We start from the raw sequence: 25,501 nt of genomic DNA, 5'->3' as shown, positions 1-25,501 counted from the left end.
ATAATTATATAAGTAAACCTTCTATTGGAAATTAGAATGAAGTTACTAAACAAGTATTTTAAGTAAAAGAAACGTGTCCAGACACATATTTCAAAACCGCAATATTAATAATTTTGCTTTTAATTCCACCAAGAATTTCAACTACCCTTTGGTGGACCCAAAACTTCTACTAAGCAGTAAGCACATACGTATCAATCAAAATACCATTAAAACAAGATCCCATATTTATGTCCTAATAATCCCTGAGAATTTGGGGACCCTATACGAGTAAAAAGTAAGCTTCTATATCATTTAATGGGTCTTGTTTAATCAGTCTAAATTAGATCAAAATTTAAGATTTAACAAACAAATTAGGTTTTTAAAATTAGTTATAGTTTTTTTTTTCTAAAAAGACTACATAAACTTGGAAATTTTGGAGCTCTAAGAGAATAAACTCCAGTCACCTACATTGCCCCTCCTAAGAGTCGGTCATGACGGTACAACATTGTAAATGCTAATATCTTTGACTCTTCTGTGTCATTTTAAATTACATAAAATGGTTCAGAGCATGTTTGGGATTGAGTTTGAAAAATGTTTATTGGTTTATTGGTGTTTTTAAAAAACCAAAAAGTTTAAATGTGTTTGGCAATCACAAAAAACTTTCTTATTTTAGTTTTTTGAAAGAGTTAAAAAACAGTTTTCCAAAAGCCCAAAATCCTGGATTTTCAAAATGACTTTTTGAAAAAACACATAAGCCAATAAGCATTTTTTCAAACTCAATCCCAAACTCATATATGAAGTTAAGCCACCAAAATTACACCATTTTTATTTGGAAAATTGTAATTCTTTTCGAACCGGCGTGGCAAATTAATTTTAGTAAAGTAAACTAAGACTTATTTGTCGGTAATAAGGTATGCTAGCAAAGTGATCAGTGACATTTATAACTTTCAGACTAATAACACTTATAACTTTCACACATGTTGAAATTTAATTGATAAAAACAAAACCGTTACATTTAAAAAGTCAAATTCAAACACATGAACTAAAAGACATACTTGAGCCAAACCATATGGACATAACTGTATTTAGAGCATCTTCAATGATGCCCACATGACATCGTTGGATTTACAAACACATGATACAAACCACTTTTCCCATTAAAGTGGTTTGTATTTTCCTCATTAGCTTGTGAACAAGAACACTTGATTGTGGGTCCATTCACATTAATTTTAAATTAAATAAAGTTAAAAGTATATGATGAGGTGTCATTTTGAAACAAGATTGAGAGAAGAAATAAAAGTTTTTAAGATTAATTGCTGAGTTTGATATTTGAAACAGCAACAGTGTATTGCACTGGTGATGATGTTCTTAACTCTAACTTTGATTAGCAAATGGATAAAAATCAATAGGAACCGAAGGTTTATTATGACGTGTGGTACTCAATAAGTGATTCATCAATAAGTGGATTAAAAGTTAAAACCATATATTACTTGTTTTCCCAAATTACCACGTGGATGAACCAATTGAGAATTTTAGATGCACGCATCTTGTTTTTGAAGTAAACTAAACTCACACACGAAATACCACATTTGTTTAATGTGTATTAAGTGAGAATTCACGATCACTTATTGGGTGGGGTGCACGTATTTTGCTTTTCTTTGTTTTTATATAAATATTATATGAAGTTTTGTAAATTTTTGTCAAAGTTTCTGAAAAACTTTGCAACACATCATTTCCTTAAGACTTTACACACACTATTCCACCAAATAAAACTAATTTAGTTGGTTACAAATATATAAATCATTTTTTAAACAACGTTAAATATAAGTATCCTAAGATAACCAAGGGAAACTTGTGAACAAAGAGCATCAATGTTATCACATGTCTTTTGTCTCTATAAGAGCATTCTTATTTTATCTCCTCAAAAATTATATGAGAGAAATTTGCAAATTAATTATAGGGTAAAGTTTTGAGTGATTGTAAGTGTAAATTATAATATACATAGAAAAAAATGTGGTGATTTTTTTATAAATTTAGGAAAACAACTTTGCCCCTATTTATTTTTAATATTTGTTGAATTAGTTGTGAGTAACTATAAAAGTATGAAAAAGTAATATTTAGTTGAACATTAGAGAAAAATATAGTGTTTTTTAGTGTAATTTTAGAGATGAGTATGAGAGATAGGTTTAGAGCATTATTTTTCAACAGACTTCCTGATAACCGATATGTTAATTTATACATATATATGTAAATTATCAATTATTTCTCCAGTTATCTAACTTGTTGACCTAATTTTGATTGTTGATATTTGCTGACCTAGTGAGCCCTAAGATTAATCTAAACTTGTGATCTTAAGGTATAACCAACTCGTGAGAGTATTTTTTTTTTACTATTTGAAATAATCCATGTTATTTTCTACATGTTTCCTATAATTGTGTATGAATGTTAATATAGAGAAAGAGAAAAAATGAGTATAATTTTGTTCACTTGAAACATGAAATGGGAGCTGATGTGGTGTAAACTAAGGGGAGATGGGCATTATCGGCAACCGGAAATCTGGTAACCATACCGATAGTCAACACCACCATCGTCAACCTATTCTCCATTTCGGGTACCCCAATTCGTGGTATAGTACCTGATTATTTTTTGACCGATGGGGTTGGGGTAACGGCCGTTGGGTGCTTTGGGATTATAAATAAAAAACTTTTTTTTTCCTTATTTAATCTTCAACCATTTACCGTTTTACATATACAACTCAAAATACATACCATCTCAATATAATTTTACAAACTCATTTCACACATTCATCTTCTCTACTCATCTTTCTCAAATGCCTCCGAGAGTTGCACCATCGATGTGGAGCTTTGACGACGAGGTCGAGTTGACGAATGCCTGGATGTACGCAACGGACAACGGCACATCGAGAGATCAATTTTGGCATACGGTTCAAACAATGTATGTTCAGTTTTGAGGTATCGGCTATCGTACCGTCTACCAAATTATCACAAAGTGGAATGATCTTAAAAACAACATTGGTCAATTCCACCAATTCTACATATGGGCACTTGCCGCGATGCCCGGACAAGATGCGTTTTCACAAGTGCAACGTGATTACCAAAACTCCGTTAAACTGTGGTTCTTTAAGCATCGAAGCGTGGCATATGTTAAGAAATCATCGCCAATTTATGGCTCTGGCTCCTGCTTCGACTCAAGACGATTTCGACTTTGTCGCATCCGAAATGGAAGATTAATTTTATGTTTAATTTTTTTTTTGATTTTAAATGTTATTTATGTTCATTTTTTATGATTTTTATTTGAACCTCTTATCTTTATAATTTAATGGAATAGTGTTATTTTTAAGAAATATTTTTTAGGGTAGCTGATTAGTTGAGTGCCCTCATATATTTAAGTGAATTAGGGTAGTATATGATATAAATAAGGTGATATTAAGGAATTGGTGAATATTTTTATACCCCTAAGTTTCTTATATTGTACCGCCCAATTTCTAATAATATAGTATGCTTTAATTATAATTAGAAAAAAAAAACACAAACTCAAATCACCATGCTTCTCCTTTAATCAATATTTGATTTGTAAAGTGCTTATTAATGTTACTAATTTCTACGTTTGACATGTCAAGCACGCAAGATACGAGCACTATGCATAAAGAGTAAAACAATGGCGATTTTAATTAGAAGTTCTAAGATTGTGAAGAATTAGTATGAGAAGCAAGCCATGTCTCCACAACGACCATTGATTCTTCTGGCTTGTAAATTGCCGCTGAGTGACCCGCACCCTGCAAACACATATCATTTTGTCATTTTTAGGCAGTGCATCATATAAAATCATATTGTTTCCATCTAACTGTAGTTAACATGACTAAAAGAATGATCAACTTGAGGCAAGCTCACATATTGGGTTATTTGTGGGTAGTGATCGATGATGTAGAGATAAGGGCCTCTCTATACCCACAAATGGTCAAGGACCGACACATGTATGTGTCACACTTTTCTCTCACACAAATGGTAACGAGGCGATTTTAGGTTAAGTACCGGTAATCTCACTCATATACCTAATATAGTTATACCTAATTGTAAAACAATATTTATAGCCCGCCAGATTTACGTCAAATATTAGTTACATTAGTATGAGTATTACCCGTCGGACATCGATCATATCCATGAGATGTGGGTATCGGATAAACCCATTAAGATGTTTAATAAAATACCCATTATTTCTATATACATTTTTGTTTCTTACCATTCTAATTTTTATAGAATACAACAAATTAAAATATGATAATTTACATACCTATTTGAAGAGGTAAGTCCCAGCAGAGCCCAGTTGGACCCGCAAGACTCACCTTGAAGAGGGACGTCTGCGCAAAGACCAACTGGTTCCGCAGAACCCACCATGCTCAGAGATGAAGACCTTACGCGCATACGCCAGCTGTTCCCGCAGGAAAAGCCTCCCAATGGTGAAGTACCCCCCGCCTGTTCCCGCAGCTGCGGATACAAGCCATCAGCGGAGGCTACCCGCACTAATAGCAAGGCTACACGCACAAGGCACTAACTCTCAATAATTCAGTAATGTCACCTGAAGAAGGAATGAGCAAGCCGGGAATACTCCCGCCCAAATGAGCCAGTCCGTACGCTTCTGGAGGATCTTTTGTACTATACCTGCCAAGGTATGGACAAAATAGACAAGATCTGACCAAAGCAGCGACAGCTCACTGACAACAGTACGACGAGGAGCACGCTCTAATACTTAATGTCACTATCAGCCGCTGCCTACTCACCAACCCTTGTCGTGGCACGTACATAGTCTGCAGTTAGTGGAAAAGGAATAGTACACAGCCAGCCATGTCACTATCAGCCGCTGCCTACCCACCAACCACCAGCATGGCACGTGCGTAGCCCACAGTTGGTAGAAAAGGAATATTATACAGCTGGCTGTACCTGCTTGGAAACCTACCTTCGGCTATAAATACTCCAACACCTTGGAACGGTATGGATATCTTATCATATACGATCTTATACCATCACATATCTTATCTGCTCTAGCTATTTCTCTTAATATACATTTATATTCAGAGCAATCTAGTCTGATTCTCACGCCGGAGGGTGGTCACAAGGAGGTACCCCCCTTCTCAGTGACGAGCTCACGGTGTCTGTTTTGTAGGTCATCAGAAGAATAACCATCTTTGCCGGACCTAACCCTCGTGGGAAACATCTACTTAACCCCCAGATTATCCGTAATCTGCCGGGGTAACTTAGTGTTTCTTCATTGGCGCCATCCGTGCATAAAAGCTAGAACTAATTTTCTCAGTTTTTTCCAAAACCTCTGGAAAGATGGTTAAGGTTACTCCGGTGCTAAGGCCAGCGAGTGACCAAGAAACCCCGGTAACCACAACCCCAGCTACTGGGGGGAACACCGGCGAGTACACAATTTTTACGAACACTACCCCGGTTACCCAAGCCGGGGCAAGTGCAGTAAATAATCCTCCCCTGGGATTCACCGATACTCAGTTGGAGAGACAACAGACGAGGCTCCCCCGCCAAACACTTGATCAAGTTAAAGCGTGGGCGGAAGCACGTCAGAAGGAATTCCAAGCTGAGTTGGATGAACGCTTACGTTCACTCCAACAGGCTGACGAGTTCGGAAGCACTCGACAACAGCTCAACATGAGTAATGAGTGCGAGTATGATAAAGATTGGGAAGAATCTGACAGTGACGCAAACCCGCGCCATAGGGCGAAAGGGAAGCGTAAACAAGCAGATTTCCACGGAAGAAATTTTGGAGAAACCTTTAAACCAAAAAACGCGGGTGGAAACCCACGTGACTTCTCTAAAACCTTCAGACCAACTGTTGCAAATGCGGGAACGTCCAAATTTGCAAGGGACATTGCGGAAGCAATTGCCCCGAAAAGTGCCAAACAAATGTCCAACATAGGCACATATGATGGTATATCTGACCCAGACGATCATTTGAACAGATTCATAGCGGGGGCAACCGTCAGCAATTGGACGGAATCCACGTGGTGTTACATGTTCCAAATGACGCTTGTTGGGGCAGCAAGAGCGTGATTCGACCGTCTACCGGTCCATCACATCTACGATTGGGCAGACTTCCAGCGGAAGTTCAGCCAACACTTCAGTCAACAAAGAAAGTATACTGAAGAGCAATGGACGATCCTCAACTGCATCCGAGAGGAAGATGAGTCTTTGCTAAACTTCATCACGCGCTTCAATTCAAAGAAGCTAAGTCTGGGCACTATTAGCGAAGATCTTGTTCGCGCTGCTTTCATCCAGGGCGCGGAAGACCCAGAGCTCATCCGCACCTTAACGGGTAAAGATGGCATGCCATCCACGTGGGATGCCATCATGACAGCAGCTAAACGCTTCGCGAAAACGGAAAAGCAACTGGGTAGAGATCTTCCCCAGAGCACAAACCTCTACACTCAAAAAACAAGAGAAAACAACGTCCTTACCGCCCGACAAAACAAAAAGAGGAAGCTTGGTATTTGGCAGTCAAGGGTAAACTTTGACACCTCATCCAGCTCGCACCCTCGGTTAGGCGGAAGGGATAACATGCAGTCGTCGAACCGGAACTCCAGATGGACGCCACTCACCAAAAGCGTCACCGAAATATTTGCCACCGAGAGGCTCCCATGGCCGAAGGCTCCAATAATCCGACAGCCTCACAACGTGATCAGAGCAAATCCTGTGACTTCCACAGGACAAAAGGCCATACCACGGAGGAATGCGTATCCTTGAAGGACGTCGTCGAAGCATTCGTCAGAAATGGGAAACTCACTCACCTCGTGGCGTAATGGACGCTAAGCAGGCTAATGCGTGTAGAACCCCAGTTGGGGAAAACACGGATGAAACTGCAGCTTCAATGTTGGAGACTACATACTGCGTAAACAACGAGATTCCGAACCAGGTGCATATCGGCTCGAAAGGCTCGATGACACCCCCATCCCAAGAACATGGAAGGGAGCTCAATTACACAGGCTGCATGTAGATCAATTCCAAACTTGTAAAGAAAAGGCCTAGAGCCACTTCTAATGGAAATGATTCTCCTTATCACATTGACGCTGATAGTCTTACATTTATACTTATAAACTTTCCACACTGATATGCCGGTATTCACCGCATAAATAAGTGTGAAAAGAAGTAAGTCGTTGCGTGTGGACGGCGGCAAAACCCGCATAAACACAAAAAACGGTAAAAATTTCTAAGGAAAAGATGAGGAAAACCTTCACGCAGGTCAGTTATAGGTAAAGTTTGGTCATCCCACTAAATGAAAGTGACGGTCCTACCCGCACAATCATGATAGAGGAAACTGAACATTAACCTATTGACAACCGCGCGTCGAAAGGTTAACTTATTCAAAACACTGATGCCGGTATTCACCGCATAAATAAGTGGGGAAGTAAGTCGTTGCGTGTGGAAGGCGGCAAAACCCGCATAAACACAAAAAAAACGGCAGAAATTTCTAAAGAAAAGATGAGGAAAACCTTCACTCAGGTCAGTTATAGGTGAAGATTGGTCATCCCACTAAATGAAAGTGACGGTCCTACCCGCACAATCATGATAGAGGAAACTGAACACTAACCTATTGACAACCACGCGTCGAAAGGTTAACTTATTCAAAACACTTGGAAAATTGCTAAGTTAAACTAAAGTATGCATGAGCGAATCATATATTGTTTATGAGGCAAAACAAGTGCCAAATTAAACTATAATATGCATGAGCAAGTCATATAACGTTTATAAAGCAAGTCATTAAGTGAAAGTGACGGTCCTACCCGCACAAACATTTCAAACATTACAAGAATGGCCAGGTATCTACCCGCCTACAGAAATGTAAATATATCCTAACGGTGGGAAGGGAGCTCAAGGTTCAAACTTCAGGACCACTCCCTCCAAACCCACTTGAACCCGCACCATCAGTTGGCTGTGGCGGTTCAAGGAAAGTCTTGAGAATAGTTAGCCCATCATCAGCAGCAGCAATTTCGTTCACCTTCTCCACCACCGGATGCGGGAAGGCAGCATACTGGTTCACTGCTTGGTCGTAAGCAGCTTCAGTGTCCACGTCATAAAGAGGGAAGTTGGAAGGCGGGATGCCCTTCTCAACAAACCCCAGACCAAGCAGGAAACCAGCCTTTTCCCCATCCTCATGGGAAGCATTGAGGGCTGCGCTCATGGCATCGTCATAAGATGTGTTCGTGAAGATCCGATGCACAACCTACAAAAAAAAAGTATATGTATCAACTTTTCTAAGTATAAAGAAAAGCGTAAAGATATTATGAAGCTACGCATACCTACGACAACGCTTCTCGTAAAAGCCATTCCTTGGTGATCAGAGCTTCCTGGAGGGCAGCTTGAGCTTGGTCACGGGCGCGTTCGGCTTCATTTTTGTTAAGGTTGGCAAGCAACACTTCCTTAGCAGCAGCCTCTTCAACGCCCTTCAGCTTACGCTCAGTGTGGTCAAGCATACCCATCTGGTCCAAGATCTCTTGGAGCTTCTTGGCGTCTTCCATGGCCAAGGCATCATGAGCCTGCTGGAGCCTCTCTAGTTTGGCTTTAAGCTCCTCATTCTCGGCGCGTAGAGGCTCAGCAATGGCTTCAGCTTTGGTGGCCCTCTCGGTCGCGTTCCGCGCAGTTTCCTTAGCCAACCTAAGCTGTTCGTTAACAGCTTCGGTAGCCTTGGAACGGGCCTCGAGCCGGGCCTGAACTTCAACCTCGAGGGCCTTGAAGGCCTTTTCCTTCTCCGCAGCAATGGCGGCAAGTCTCATGTTCTCCTCCCGGATAGCCCGCGCCTGAGCCACTTCCTGGCTACGCGCCGTCTTTAACTTGTCGTTTTCACGACAAAGCAACTCGACGCGCGGCTGCATCCGGGCAAGGAGAATCCGAAGCTCATTCGTCAGCCTACCCTCCTGGTAGCTAGACATGGCTTCCCCCAACGCACCACTTGGGGCTGCGTGACGCGCCCACTCGACGCAGTCCATAGCCGTTCGAAGGGTTGTTCCCCGGCGGATGTTCCACCGTGGAACATACACCTCATTGGAATCCGAAACTGCAAAAACAAAAAGCGGTTAGGAAAAAATGATAAAAAAAAGATAATAGGCCAAAATAACCCTACGCCCCTGTAGGGTCGACAACAGGCCGGTAGCCGCCAAACCCATTACCGAACCTAAGGGATATCCATCCAAGAGGTCAGGCAGATGGGAAGGAGGCAGAGATTGGCTAGAAGCCCCAACCCTGAACATACCTGATGAACCGGCTGGGGACGAGGTAGTCGCCGGTGCCGGAGGCAGGGTTGAAGCCGCCGCGGTAGAGACCATCGGAGGTGAACTCACTGGAGGTGAACTCACAACCGAGGCCGCCGCTGCGGAGGAGCCCGCAGAAAAAATCACCGCCGGATCAGTGAAGGATGCAGTAAAGATGGCACTGACAGCCGGCGGAGATGACGTCACAATTGGAACAGTTGCCTCAACGGGATGAGCAACTGAACCAACACTGCAAACAGGCGCAGCCGCCTGGGTCATCGCCTCGGGTAGGTTGACCAAACCTACCGTCATGGGTTCAGAGATGCTCCTTCCCGCTCCACTCTGGAATGCGGTTGCATCCACGCCTGCACGAAGAAAATATTAAAAACAATGGCGGAAAGAATTGCGGGTAAGATTAATTTATACTTACGAGTTTTCTTGAGTTTGAAGGTTCTGACAGGCGGGGACGAACCCGATGGAGCCGGCCTCTTCACGCCGGTCACCGTCGTCGTACTGGGCTGCCCGGAGGTGACAGCTGTCTCAACCTCCGGAACAGTGGTCTCACCATCACCAGGGTTCCCCACTGCCTCCTCGCTTTCGGTCTCCGAGTCGGACCGATTTCCCTGATCGGCGGAGGCGACCTTCGCCTTGCCCTTCACGCCGGCAGCTTTCTTCTTCCTCACGAAGAAAGGCCCATCTGCGGATCCCTCATCAGAAGATGATAAAATTAGGGAAACTCCAGCAGAGGTTTGAGCATGAAGAGGGCGGGGGTTGAAGAAACCCTTACCTGGCCGCGTGGCGCTCAGAATTTCATGGCCTGGCGGGTAGACCTCCACAAACCGATCCGCCGTTTGCTCCAGGATGGGCAACTCGTTCTCATCAAGAGCACGAGTACCCAGCCGAGCGGGACCACCGCTCTCACGCGGTTGCAGAAGAGATTGCAAGTTGTTTCCCTCTGAAAATAAAAGAGAAACAGTTAGAAGAAATACCCTAAATCAGCAAAAAAGACGGAGCATACCGTACGAAGTAGAATTCAAACCGTATTCGAGGATGATATGTACTTGCGGCGTCCCAGAACCGGCATCCTTCCATACCCGGCTCATCCCAAGCATCACCATCCCAGACTCCGCAAAGCGGTAAACCGGAGTCTGGATCCGGGAGATCTTGGTAAACCGTTCCGCCTCCTGGTAGTTGGAGGCGTGAAGGTTGGGGAGTGCCCTCCCGTTCTTGAATGTCAACGCAATAGGGACGACACGGGCAGAGATGTAGAAGAACTCCTGCTTCCAAGACCGAAGACTGCGCTCGGTAGCACAAATCTTCAAACCCTTGATCCGAGTGATCAAGGTATACCAGCCCTGGATGCACCTCCAGGAATAGAAGGTCATCAGGCGGTCGACGCGGGGCTCAACGCCCAGAATGTGGCACACCCATTCAAAGTGGCGAACCTTTGCGATCGCCATCGGGTGCACCTTCGTTAAGTGTACACCGTGTTTCTCCAAAACACGGTACACAAACTTCGTCAATGGGAACCTGAGATTCCCATAGATGAAGAATGCAGCATACACCCCTATCTTGCCCTTGGGGGCATCGTACACCGTCTGGTGAGGCTCAGGAAACTCAGGCTCGAAAGGCTCGAGCATGAACTTCTTGACGATGTACTGATAAAGGTCGACGGAAAGAGCACACTGGCACTCGCCAGCAGTACTCTTATCGTCCTTGTCAGACGCGGACATCGGGTTCTCAGGGTATACGTCAGACTCTTCGGCAGTAACCTCAGGATCATGAGTAGAAGACATTTTGGAAGTATGAAAGAGAACGATTTCAGGAGAATGCTCGGCGGAAAAGTTTAGAGTATTCGCCAGAAATCGTTTAGAAGAAGAATGAAGTGAAGGTGTAAGTTGAGATGCATCCTCTTCCCCCTTTATATACCCATCGCAATGAATGCGATGAATTTAATGCGGGGGAGAGGGAAAAGCGCAGGCACAATGAGACAATGACACGTGGAAAGCAAGCTGGCAACAGCTGTCGACAGGACGCGTGCCGTAAAATTCGCGCCCACGCGCCCGAAAACTCGCGCCCACGCGCCTGAAAAAGTGTCTGGAATGACCATATACTGTCACGTCGCCATAACTGCCTGCACGTCCTGAAACTGTCAGAAGAAACCGTCGGACGACGCTAACGTCCCTTCAACAGTTTGGACTGTTCTTATCCTTTCACCAACTCTTCGAATTTCAAAAAGATTCAAAAAGATTCAAAAATAAGAGGGACTACACCCCCTACCTTGGTAACCAAGAAACCGTAAGACAAGTGCGGGTACAGTGTCAAGGCGAAACCCTTCACATACTTAGCACCTGCAGGGAATTGAAGCCAAGAATACCTTGGGAGTCAAGTAACTATAAGACGAGTGCGGGTACAGTGTCAAGGCAAAACCCTTCACATACTTAGCACTCGCAGGGAATTAAAACCAAGAAGGATCTTCTGGGCTATGCTTGTGGAAAGGGAAATAACATCCCCGCATAGCGGGAACGTTGAGAACTAGATTGTTTGAAGCTCCAAGATGGAATTGGTTGTTTAACATAATTGATCACTATGTCTAAAACTACCAAAACCTCGTGGAGAATCTACACAAGTGAAACTCAACGCTCCTGACTTGCGAGGAGGTTACACACCTACCCGCATCATACCCAAAGATCAAGCAGAAAAGTCGGGAATTTCTGCACGTGACATTAGGGAAACCGCGGGAAGAATCCCCACGGACAACCTTAAAACTAAAAACCCTTTTCAAAACCCCTTGCTTAAGTCCAAAAGTTCACCTCACTTATTAACAATTCATGAGAAGAACATTGGACTGGGGGGACTTGAAGAGGTAGGACCCAGCAGAGCCCAGTTGGACCCGCAAGACTCACCTTGAAGAGGGACGTCTGCGCAAAGACCAACTGGTTCCGCAGGACCCACCATGCTCAGAGATGAAGACCTTACGCGCATACGCCAGCTGTTCCCGCAGGAAAAGCCTCCCAATGGTGAAGTACCCCGCCTGTTCCCGCAGCTGCGGATACAAGCCATCAGCGGAGGCTACCCGCACTAATAGCAAGGCTACACGCACAAGGCACTAACTCTCAATAATTCAGTAATGTCACCTGAAGAAGGAATGAGCAAGCCGGGAATACTCCCGCCCAAATGAGCCAGTCCGTACGCTTCTGAAGGATCTTTTGTACTATACCTGCCAAGGTATGGACAAAATAGACAAGATCTGACCAAAGCAGCGACAGCTCACTGACAACAGTACGACGAGGAGCACGCTCTAGTACTTAATGTCACTATCAGCCGCTGCCTACTCACCAACCCTTGTCGTGGCACGTACATAGCCTGCAGTTGGTGGAAAAGGAATAGTACACAGCCGGCCATGTCACTATCAGCCGCTGCCTACCCACCAACCACCAGCATGGCACGTGCGTAGCCCACAGTTGGTAGAAAAGGAATATTATACAGCTGGCTGTACCTGCTTGGAAACCTACCTTCGGCTATAAATACTCCAACACCTTGGAACGGTATGGATATCTTATCATATACGATCTTATACCATCACATATCTTATCTGCTCTAGCTATTTCTCTTAATATACATTTATATTCAGAGCAATCTAGTCTGATTCTCACGCCGGAGGGTGGTCACAAGGAGGTACCCCCCCCCTTCTCAGTGACGAGCTCACGGTGTCTGTTTTGCAGGTCATCAGAAGAATAACCATCTTTGCCGGACCTAACCCTCGTGGGAAACATCTACTTAACCCCCAGATTATCCGTAATCTGCCGGGGTAACTTAGTGTTTCTTCACTATTGTTATCAGTTATTACTATAAAATGTTAGAAGTATCTAAAATATGAAAACTTTATGATGTAATAGTCACCCATAAAAATAAAATAATAAGTTTGTAGATAATAGCATACAAATATAAATAATATCATCAAATAAAAATTTTTAAAAGAGAAGTTCATTTTCCACGTATGGAAACTACTAGAATGAAGCATTACTTAACAAATGCGAAAGAGAAATAAATAAGTATATAATTCTAAGTAATCGGGTCGGGTATCATCTAATATAATGTCTGTACCAGAACCTAATTGATCTCAGTCACATCCAATTATTTACCCAATTACCCTTCTGATTATCTGTCCGGATGTTTTAACGTTTAAGGCTTTCCCACAGGATTCTGGTTTTTTTTTTCTCGCGTATGACATGTTGACGAGGGATGTGTTACTGATCAAGTTTCTTATATGGTATCGTAAATGACTTTTATAACAAAATATAAATGTGAATGCATATAGGCTTCCATAAAGTGATGAAAATATATTAATATGTGATTGATAATTCTTGCATCTTACCTTGATGGTGGCATATTTAAAGAGAAATTGGCCTCTGAGTATGTCTTCTCATATCTACATACCAACAATAGAAATGTTATAATATTTTTGTAGTACAATATTGTTGAAAAACATTAAGAAATCAAACTCGAACTCACCCGGCAACTTGAGTTTGAATGAACCATGGTTTCCATGGACTATCCACTCTAAGCTTGAGACTATTTATCCATTGCTTTGTGCTGATATATGGAAAGGTCATATCATGATCACCACTGCAAATCAATTCAGGATCAGTTCAACACACTTTCAAATAGAATATAACATAGAAAACATGTGTAGGTACGCGCTAAAAGCATTACTTAATGATCAAGGCATGCAAGTTTTTGGTTTTTAGGTGTTTGTAATAGTTCACGCTACTGTTGATATCATGAGTATAATAATTGGAATCTGCCCTTCCCAATAAAGCTTGAATGCTTGTGTTGATGAATTGAAAGTTGCCCACGGTTCCCTGCACGAGCACGAACACGAACATACAGATGTTTCCCAAATAATCCGTTAGTGAAGGTGATCAGTGCATAAAAACGTTAAAAAAACATGTTAAAACCATTTATTTAATAAAATATGAAAGTTGAGTGACCTAATTGGAACACTTTTTAAAGTTGAGTGACCTAATTGGAACACTTTTGAAACTTGGTTACTATTCTATGAAATTGCCCCTAATATATTATGCTAACTGGTTTTTATATTTTTTAGGCAAAACGAAAACGAGTTAAAACTTAAAACAAGTTTTATAATCTAGGTTAATGAGTATTTATAATTCAGTATAATGTGTAGTAATTTAAAAACAAATCAATTGATGGCAAACTGTATTACATGGACTCAAAAGAAAATAAAAGAAGTTTAAAATCATTTCTTGGTTTTGGATTTTGTAACAGCCAAAGGGTTTAAAAACAAGAAAACGTGATGGAGTACTACACTCAAGAAGTAAGTAGCTTAGGAGTGTTCATATCGGATAATATGTTATTCGGTTTATTCAGTTCGAATTGTTCGGATTTGTACATTTTAGGACCCTATCCGATATCCGATCCCATAGGATCCGAATTAGGGACATTCCTAACCGATCCAAATCCATCAGAATTCAAATTTGGATCAACTTTGGATAATCCGAAATAATGCGAGTCTGTAACACAAATTGAGCAGCGACGGTTGTCAAAACAGATGACAGATGGCAAACAAAGGAATCAGAAGGCAGTCGGCATAGCATTGACGATGGTCAATTTGCGTGAGTGTTAGAGAGTATAACAACGGAGTGTTAGGTCATATTTGCATATGGAGTGATAGGTTGATTGAGCAAAAAAGGAAGTTAGGGTTACAAGGTTATTGTAAATGTTAATGGGATTTATTCACATTATTCGGATATCCGAATAATCCGAACTATCCGAAATTTTTTAAAAATCCCTATATGAATCAGATCCAAATCAAAATTAGTTATTCAGATATTTGCATCGATCCGAATATTTGAATAAGAATTTGGGTCAGATTATTCAGGTTTCGATGGTTTTTTTTTTTTTTTAAATTTCTTGAGCACCCCTAGAAGCAAGTGAGATGCTATTTAATTTATGGGCTAATAATTCTACCTAAAATGGGCTCTTAACTTGTTAGTCCATATGGATTTTGTGGCCCAGTACTGATGGCTTAAGAAAAAAACTCGAGGTTTGGGTCTGGGAGTTCTTTTTGGGGCGGCAACACTTTTTGGTGGAACAAGATTTGGCTTTCGTTTTTATTTGTTTGTTTTTCTAAATTCATGTTTGAGAATTTTTTGTTAATTTAAATACAATGAAGAATATAATTGGCTAAACCTTGTATTATGATATAATTACTTGCCTTTACTGTAGCTAAAAACTGGTTATTATAAGTGATTTTAATTGACCTTTCAATATCGATTCAGAAGATATGCAAGAAAAAGGGTTAGAATAAAGACTTTATTGAAAGGTCACTACAAATAAAAGGCCATTTAGTGGTATATATTTTTAATGACATTTAACTTTTATGCCACTAATTTAAGTTTTTAATGGCACTTTGTGTATGCCACTTTGCTTATAACACATTTTTAGTGGCATTTAGTTTTAGTGCCACTAATTTATGATTTTAGTGGTACCTTGCGTATGCTACTAAAAATCTATTGTCACACGTTTTTGATGGCATTTAGCCTTTGTGCCACTGATTTTGGTTTTTAATGGCACTTTGCGTATGCCATCTTTGCTTATAACACACTTTTAGTGGCATTTAGTTTTAGTGCCACTAATTTATGATATTAGTGGCACTTTGCGTATGCCACTAAAAATCTACTGTCATAAGTTTTAATGGCATTTAGCTTTTGTGCCACTGCTTTTGGTTTTTAATGACACTTTGCGTATGTCATCTTTGCTTATAACACATTTTTAGTGGCTGTTAGTTTTAGTGCCACTAATTTATGATTTTTGTGACACTTTGCGTATGCCATTAAAAATTATTGTCACATGTTTTTAATGACATTTAGCATTTGTGCCACTGATTTTTTATTTTTAATGGCACTTTACGTATGCCATCTTTGCTTATAACACATTTTTAGTGGTAGTTAGTTTTATGCCACTAATTTATGATTTTAATGATACTTTACGTATATCACTAAAAATCTATTGTCACGTTTTTAATGGCATTTGGCTTTTATGTCATTAACATAGGTTTTTAATGTTACTTTTAGGTACGCCATCTATGTGAACTTTATCAATACGGATGCGTGACTTCATCTATTTTTATCAAATATTCTAAACCTACAATTATTTATTGAATTATCATCCAAATAATAATCAATTTCCACCAGTAGCATTTTCTCACGTGGTAATTAATGAACAATTTATTAAACTTAAACCCATATAAAACTTATCACCCACCATCCATAAATCCTATTCAATTCAGGTAACGAAATTCAAGTTCTTCAAGCATTACGTCTTCATTTCTCATACTCCAGATCAATCGATTTAGATTCAGGTAACGATATTCAATCTCATCTATAAACTGTTAATATTCGGTTCTGTTTAATTGTTCATACTCCAGATCTATAAGCTGTTAATATTCGTTGTTCTGAACGTTCGATTTTGTTTAATTGCTCATACTCCAGATCTATAAGCTGTTAATATCCGCTGTTATATAGTGATTTGTGTATAATTGAGCTATTATGTTATTTAATCTGAATTGAAGACAACAATTAGAGCTGTTTTGTAGAGATATGTGTATGATTGAGCTTTTAGGTTATTGTTTAGCTCGATTATTAAATCAGTCGATTGATGTTTAGTTATTAGTTAATCGATTGCTATGAATTAGATAGGAGATTAGGAGAAAGGATGTATCAATCAAATTGTTGCCTGTTGATGTAGTTATTAGTTAATCACATGAAACTACGAGCATTAGGTTTGCTTTCTGTGCATGTGTTTGCAGCCAATTGTTAGCTTGATGTTGTAAATTATGAAGATATGTGAGGAATGTGTATGTTGTAGATTAGATAGGAGGAAGGAGTATTGAGTTGTTGCCTTTGAAGTAGTTATTAATCTATCACATGAAACTGTGATCATTAGGTTTGCTTTCAATCAGGTAGTTTGCAGCTAATTGTTAGTGTAATTTTGTAGATTATGAAGTTATGTGAGGAATGTGTATGTGGTAGATTAGAAATGGCTTATACACTGCACATATTATTTTGAATGATGCCAACACATATAATTTTTAATATGCCATGCTGGTTATTTTAAAAGTTGGAAGGTTGGACACGGACACAATTCAAATTTGATATAATTTATAATTTATATGGGAGAAATATCTTTGGCGTATATCATCATATGTATAAAGGATCAGAAGCTAATGGGATCAGAATTATCTTTGGCGTATATCAAACAACCCAAAACTTTTGCGGCTCTATGATATTATATCTTAGCTAATAACCTTACTTCAGTTGTCAAGGTATTTTTTGTTACTATTTTGCTTATATGTTGTATATGTTTGTTATTATATTTATTTGTTCTTATACTATATGACAGCTGATTCAATGCAAAAGAACTGTTTCTGCCAATATTCAGAGATTCATTCGGTTCCAGCTCACTATGAATGCTGCAGGTCTTGTGATTAACGTTGTTGCAGTTGTTTCATCTGGTGGGGTTTAGCTTCTGTACATGAATCATGGACATGGACACACTCGGTGCACTTGCTCTAGCCACTGAACCACCCACAAATCACCCCATGGACCGAATCCAGTTGGCGGAAGGTAACCAGTTTGGTTGTGAAATTTTGTTATCGAATAACAATATTTGTTGATTAGGTAACTACTTATTTGTTTAGTTTTAGGTTGATGGGTGTTATAAACATATTGTATATGATGTGATTTACTGCAGCTTGAGTTAGAGCAATAACCTGCAAAGGAAGTGCACAAAAGGCGACCTACCAGGTCAGTTTCATATACATTTGCTATATTATTTGACTTTTTGTTAATACCTGAAATACTCTTTTAAGTCTTTTTATCAACAATCTAAAAAATTGTAATAAAATTGATCGTATTCTCGTACATGGTGGAAATTGAGTCTTCAGATGAGTTTGGTAAATAGGCAAAGGGTCAAGGTAACCATTTTTTTTATTAGTGTCTGTTATTATTTTTAATAGACAGGGCTAGAGCTGTAAATTGGCCGAGCCATTGTGTGTTTGGGTTCGGTTCGTTTAAATCCGAGCCGCATCGAGTTGGTTTTTTTTTCTTCTCTAGCTTAAAATGTTTGTGAACGCCCGTTTAAGTTCGTTTATTTGTGTTCTTTTATATTCTAAGTGACTTTGACTTTTTTATGTTTACAAGAGACTGCTTTGACTTACATTGATGACTAACTGGTATAGAACCAGCGAAGGTGCCCCCAAACAGCTATATATTTCACTTTCTCTGAATCTTTTTATTGATAAATTTGCAGAATGTGGATTGCTTTCGTTGGATGTTGCATTTGAGGTATGCATTTTATTTAATTTGTATGCACGCATCTATGTTTTTGTATGATCATGATTACTAATCATATATTCTTTTCTAATAAAGTATGAAACTTGTCAGGTGGCAACTTTAATAGAAGTGTATGCTGATTGCGAGGAATCTGCCAGAATCAAGAGTGGGAATGGGTCAGTGTCATCGGGCTCTACAACACTATTTTCTACTTCTCGCCCGACCTAATGAAATTCGCCATATCCTTAGTGGGAAATCATAGAACAACTTGCTTGAAAACAAGGTACACTTCATTAGTTTTATAATTTTTTTGGCTCGTTTATTAAACTAGCTTACTTTCAAGATTGGCTCGATTGGGCTTTTTCATGAGCCGCTCTCGAGTAGCTCGTGAGCAGCTCAGCTCGTTTGTATCCTAAACAAGGCTAGTGTTGATATTGTTGATTTTAATAGTTCATTATTGGTTTTAGGTACATGAAATTTGAAGATGGTGAAAGAGGTTAACAAGCATGAATTTTTCAATTTTATTCAGATATTTGTTGCTTTTATTTTTAAATGTTTGATATTTTGACTTGGTTTGAGGGTTATTAGACATTTGGTATGTGTTTCAAATGTGATTTGTATGTGATTGAACTTTTAATTGTGGTAAAGATATTATGATTTATATATTTAAGAGTTTTATTTTATTTTGTATTGTTAAAAGACATCACAAATATTTCAAAAATTTGAAGTAAGCTTTAAAGCTTATAGTAGAAACAAAAAAGTGTCATTATGGCTGAAGGTTTGTAGTGGCACAAAAAAATAACGCCACTGAAGTTCAAAGTTTAGTGGCAGATAAAAAGGTCAAAATTTAATGGCAGATAAAAGAGTGTCACTAAACCTCAAAAGATTTAGTGGCAGTCCAAAAGAAAGTGTCACTAACTTCAAAAGTATGTAGTGGCAACACAAGATAACGCCACTAAAAGTCCAAAGGTTTCTTATGGCAAACGAAAAAAAGTGCCACTAAAAGTACAAACGTTTATAGTGACAGACGAAAAAAAGTGCCACCAAAGTCTAATTTTTTTAATGGCAGACCAAAATAAAGTGCCACTAAAAGTCCAAAAGTTTGTAGTGGCATACGAAAAAAGTGCCACTAAAAGGCTTTAGTGGTAGCGCTTCTAGTGACACTTTTTTTGTGTGCCACTCATTCCAAAAAGGTTCTATAGTAACACTTCTTTAGTTTCTTATGACACTTTTTATGTGCCATTAAATGGCTTTTTATTTGTAGTGGGTGAATCAAAAGATCTCTTTTAACTTTGTTATCATTTGACATCTCCATTGTTGAATGTTTCGTTGCTGGTGTCTATTTGAAATATCATATTTGCTTACCTCACGAATGTAGAGAGCTTGTTGGACAGATTTCTTGTTTGCCCAAATATCAGAATAGCGATAAATGGTATCCTAAAGATGATATAAAATCGTAGAAAAGGTTATTGATGTATGATATAAGGAATGTAACACAACATTAAGAATTTAGGGTTCAGGATAAGTTTACTCGGCAAATTAGTTTTGGATCGCGTGCATCGCAAACTGGATCTAAGATATAGTTCATGTTAATCCGATCTAAGCACTGCAAATTAATGGAAAGCTTCATAAGTTAGAACGTGTATAAGAGGTGAATATTATAAGTAGCAAATGAACAAGGACATTCATTGATCAACTCACTTCCTGTATCGGGCGAAGACTATCCAAACACAAGGTGTTATTTGGATCAACATATACATATTTACCCCCACAATGTACTTTTGCTGGCTGTAAAGATCAAATTTGATTAAACCAACAAATTAAACACAATTTAGTTTATGCATGGAATAAATGAGTGTTATTATAAGTTACCTCATATAGTTCATTTTCTATAAGTCCGGTTCGATAAGCAAATTCGGTTCTTGAATTGAAATTTAAGAACTTGTCTGTAAGAGGGTTGACGACCAAGAAGCCCTAGAGCAAGATCCAAACACATGAACTATGAATCGATTACATGTAGTAAAATTTGAGTATATATATTTGGTTACCTTAAGTTTTAGTTCTGGTTTAACCCCTCATTCATTTCCTACAAAATAAGAAGTTTACTAAAGAAAACATCTCATGACATATAGCTTCATTATTTATAAATGGGCAACGTCCTAAACGTCTCCTAAGAAAGCGATTTTTAGTATTTTCGGCGTGTACATGCTGTATGGTTTTGAACATGAAAGGCAATTGTTACCATCGTATATATTCGATACAACTCTTGGAACGATAAGTCCCATGTAAGAAATTCCGGTAATGTATAATGGATTATTGAGAAAGGTAGGATGCTCCAAAAGCCACTGCAAAATCAATAAAACAGTAAACAAACAAAAGTTTGCGAAGAACTTTCATTAACAAATCATTTTATACACATTAAGAAGAAAGTCAAATTTAAAATTCACTTTTCTTTTAAGTAGAAAACCATGATAATCACATACAAATCATTTGTATAGTTAATATATTTAAAAGGCTAAGAGAAAAAAAATATAATAATCCAATTACACAAGTTAACCCGCGCATCAACAAGTCTCACCTAAACCCGACCTCAAACTAACCTGAACAGTCTAAACTAAACCGAAATTCAAGAATTCTTGTTAGGTTCATTTTCTATGTTTTGTTGATCTAAGTCGGATATGAAGATATAAAAAGTATAAAATCTAAATCATGTAATTAAAACCGGCAGTAAGAATACTACTTTTTTAAGGCATTTTATTTTTTTTTATACTTAGAATAGTTAGCCCACACATTTATACATAACCATTAATTAGATTATAAGTCCGTTGATAAGTAATTTCAAATACTTCATTTAATTATTATTATATTATACTTATATGTAGTAAAAGAGTAGTAAAAGAGGAGTTTGGTGCCGCTAAGCCTTTATTGGGCCAAGTGGTGGCACCAAACTAGTTATTCACAATATAAGTCGATTTAGCCATTTCTAAATATACTTGTTTTTGATCTATTTAAATACTTTTATTACGAATCATATAGAACAAATAAAACGTGAAATAGATTTTTAATTTAAAAATCAATAAATAAGTTGGGTAAATGGAGAGCTAAAGAAGAGCTAAAGGCAGAGTTTGAAGATACCACCTCTATGAGTGAATTTAGTGCTTTTATTATTCACTAAATCGTCTTATGGGTGTTGCTCAAGTTTCGATTCTATGTACTATAGATAAAAAGGAATTCATGGGTGTCAGTTTCGATTCTATGTACTATAGATAAAAAGGAATTCATGGGTGCCGGCTGACACCCTTTATATGATTCTTCAAGTTATTTTTGTATCAAACGACTGGTTACGTAGAAAGGAGTGTTCCAAGTCATGTAATTCTCTAGTTAATATTGAAACATCTAAAAGTCCGTTCATGTAAAGAGGCGTGCGGACCAACTTTTAAGTAAAGAACAACATAAACACTCTAGATTAATCACATATCTTAATAAACGTGTGCTTTTAATTTATCTTACCTGTCTTATAAACTCGTATGCGTGTGTGACGGCAAGAGAGTCCCTATTCTTCTTTGATGAATTCCATCTCTTTATGTAAGAAAATCCAGTGCCAGCAGGAAGATCTATGAATATGACGTTAGCTGTCTACAAGAAACCATAAAACATATATTAGGGCACACATATGGGTAGGGTGTATAGCTTCCAAACTACATGGCAACACCGTCTCCAACCTATGTGGGTAAGGTGCATGGCTTCATTCAATGGCAAATGTTTGCAACATAAAATTGTTTCGTTATTGTAATTGGAGAATTTAAAATTACATAAAAAGTTTTAAAGTACTTGTAAGTAGGTGTTGTTTGTGATTTTACTACTTATGGATATTTTAAGGTAGAAATAAGAAGATAATATAGGGTTGGATGGTGCACGTGCAACACCCAAAATGCCCCTTCTCCTTGTGCATTGTTTGTGATGAGTGTTTTTAGAAGTGGTTGAAAATGGACGGTGAGATGGGTCGTTTTTAGAGAAATTTATAGAGGGTTCTATCACTATTATCAAGGTAGGAGGCTAAAAGTGAAAAAGTTAGCTATCATCTATATAATTTTAATTTTTTAAATGATTTATTTTAATTTTCATTTTATTTTTCTCTAATAATTATTTATATATACTAAGTTACAAAAAAAATCTAATTGTTCATGTTTGCTTTTCTATCATTCAATCATGCTTCTATGCTAATTCTATTAAAATTGAGTTGTACAGAAGATAAAATATTTTTAAGTCCTGCAACTATAGAAAAATATTTATTTAACATGGTTTTGAATAAAACAAATAAAACTAAAGTACCCGGCCTGTGTAAAAATGATATTAAAAAACAAATCTAAGTCATACATATACATATATTAAGCCGATGCATTTTATATAATAAATAAACATCAAGTATAAAAAGTAAATTTTTAGTGAAGAATATGTACCTTGGTCCATGAATATGGGTTGACTTCCAGTTTGACATCGGATCTTGATGCATTCGTATATTTAAAAATAAGCGGACCTACATCAACAAAAGTAAATCAATGGATCTTGTTTTTGTATGATCACGAGAATTAAAAATCATATATTTTAAAAATGTCATGTGGCCGGATTTAGACACAAGGGGCACCTAATTAGTCAAACCAGATCTGCCTATAATTTTGGGTTTTCAGTATACGTGAATCATACTTCTATAAAACATCTATACTTGCACCTTGCATGATTTAAATCCATTACGTCTAAAATAAAGGGATGCACTATACCACCACACAATGTCCTTTGTATACATATACATGACACCAACAATCCAATTTGACAATACAAAGAGAGATACATATGGAATTGATGTTGACACACTCGAACGAATGTGGAGATTACAAGTGACGACGTTATTTATTCTTAAGTTTAAAACCGTGTCGAAAGTGAACCATATACACAAGAAATCTTTTAATTGGGTTATATATATTTACTAAAACGGTTGTAAATATTTATTTTCTTTATAGTCATGTAACTGCTCAACATTTTATTGTACCATTTTAATTCAGTATTTTTTCTAGTAGACACATTTTCATATAGCAACTTTTGTTTAATTCTAGTTGATAGAGAATCAAAGATAATAAATACATAATAATTAAATTGTAGAGATGATAAAAGTTACCTATTTGATGGAGGAATGGAATAATGCCTGAGGTTCCGGGGCCTCCGGTGAGGTAAAGAAGCAAAGGATCTTCTCGTGGGTTTCTTTGTGATTCGACGAAGTAGTAAAACAGTTCCACTTCTCCATGTTTCCCAACGACTCCAACATACCTTTTAACCATGAATTCTAATATCATATCATATAAATACATAAAACCCTAAATGCCACAATGAATTTAAATAGATACGTACCCAGTTTCAAGAGTGAACGGAAGTTCACCGGAAAAACCAGGAAGGTGTTTGACGATTGTTTTGGAATATGCCAAAGGTAATATCTGCAAATGCAATATAAACACAAGGGCAATGAGAGAGATTTGCATTCTGCATTTTAACAGAAAAACCATGCTTCACATATCGACCCATATTCTACCTCCGTTCTATATATATACACACATAGTCCTTAAAGTTGAAAAAGAAAACCAATATCTATATATCTATGTATTAAAACAAGATTTTTTTCCATAAATACAATTTATTCTCATAATATTTCGTGATAAAACAATTCAAAATTAAATTAAATAATTATATTCATAAATAACATGTATTCTCATAATTTATTGATAAAAAATAATTTAAAAATTAAAATACATTCAACTTCTAGAATTATTTCACGATTGATTTGAAAAATGAGAAAGGTAACATGTGCAAATGCAGTATAAACACAAGGATGGTGAGAGAGATTTGAATTTTGTTTTTAAGCCTATAAACTATGCTTGACATGCATCGACTCAACTTTATTTTATATATACACGTACATGTACGGTAAGTACTTTGTTTTAACGACCCACAAATCTTGTTCTAGTAAAAACCCGCTGCCAGAAAGGCTAATTTAGCAGAACACGGTTGGAATTAGATTCGACCTTAAACTTTGCAAAGACTAAACCTACACGGCTAAAGCTCATTGGCTAGAGTAGGTAGTAAGTAATCGTTTTATATTATAAATTATAATATTTGGTGGACCATACAAGAAACACAAAATAAGAATTGTATAACTTGTATTTAAATAAACTTAGATCGAAATAAGGAAATCACTTTAATGTAATTCTCTATTAGGTGGCAAAAATACTAAAATGTGTCGTTTTGTGATAAATAGGGTAGCTCTTAAATAGTTTAACCTGTGTATTTAATTTGAACATGAACATGGTTAATAACGTGTTTCACAACACAAACATGATAAATAATGTGTTATATGATACAACATGTTTAATACAGTTATTTTATTCAGATTAATAGCATAGATGACACGGCATTTATAACACCATTAAGTATAAGCAGTTTCATAACACAAATGAAACGCCCCAAACCCTAGGTGCTTCAACTGTTGAGTTTATTCATAAGACATATTTCTCGAATGAAGAATTTATATTAACCTTAGCAGAAACATAAACGATGTCATGGAATATTCAAACATAAACTTGGTCTTTAAACATAACATAGTCTTAACATAACTTTAATGTGGATGCTAGTCTTTAACTTGGATAGCCCGCCGATGCATCTCAAGCTAGCATAATCTATGTTCAATCAACCTGATGTATATACTAAAAATTGAAATGAGTTCTACTTTACAAGTTATTACAGTTAAATCGTAACAATTAATGTATCGTAACATACCAGGTTGTATCATAAAAACCTAGTGTACACAATTTTAACATTAACATAACATCATACAAGACGC

General features: G+C 37.9%; 1 pseudogene across 1 annotated transcript; it reads right to left on the bottom strand.

The window, feature by feature from the left end:
* Positions 1–3,642: 3,642 nt before the first annotated feature.
* LOC143568720 (serine carboxypeptidase-like 17) lies at positions 3,643–23,948 on the bottom strand (annotated as a pseudogene). The gene is made up of 13 exons (XR_013141614.1): positions 23,789–23,948; positions 23,076–23,152; positions 22,126–22,251; positions 20,858–20,960; positions 20,664–20,701; positions 20,488–20,589; positions 20,317–20,403; positions 20,147–20,221; positions 19,981–20,052; positions 13,973–14,121; positions 13,772–13,885; positions 13,635–13,688; positions 3,643–3,775 (listed from the first exon to the last, which is right to left on the bottom strand). The product of XR_013141614.1 is annotated as a serine carboxypeptidase-like 17 (transcript).
* Positions 23,949–25,501: the final 1,553 nt, after the last annotated feature.

Source organism: Bidens hawaiensis, unplaced genomic scaffold (genome assembly GCF_021521415.1).
Source record: "Bidens hawaiensis isolate Kalapana, Puna unplaced genomic scaffold, B.hawaiensis_p1.1 tig00024095_1, whole genome shotgun sequence".
In the NCBI taxonomy this organism is placed as follows: Eukaryota; Viridiplantae; Streptophyta; class Magnoliopsida; order Asterales; family Asteraceae; genus Bidens; species Bidens hawaiensis.
The sequence above is the reverse complement of the archived record's forward strand: the minus strand, read 5'-3'. Positions and strand labels throughout refer to the sequence as shown.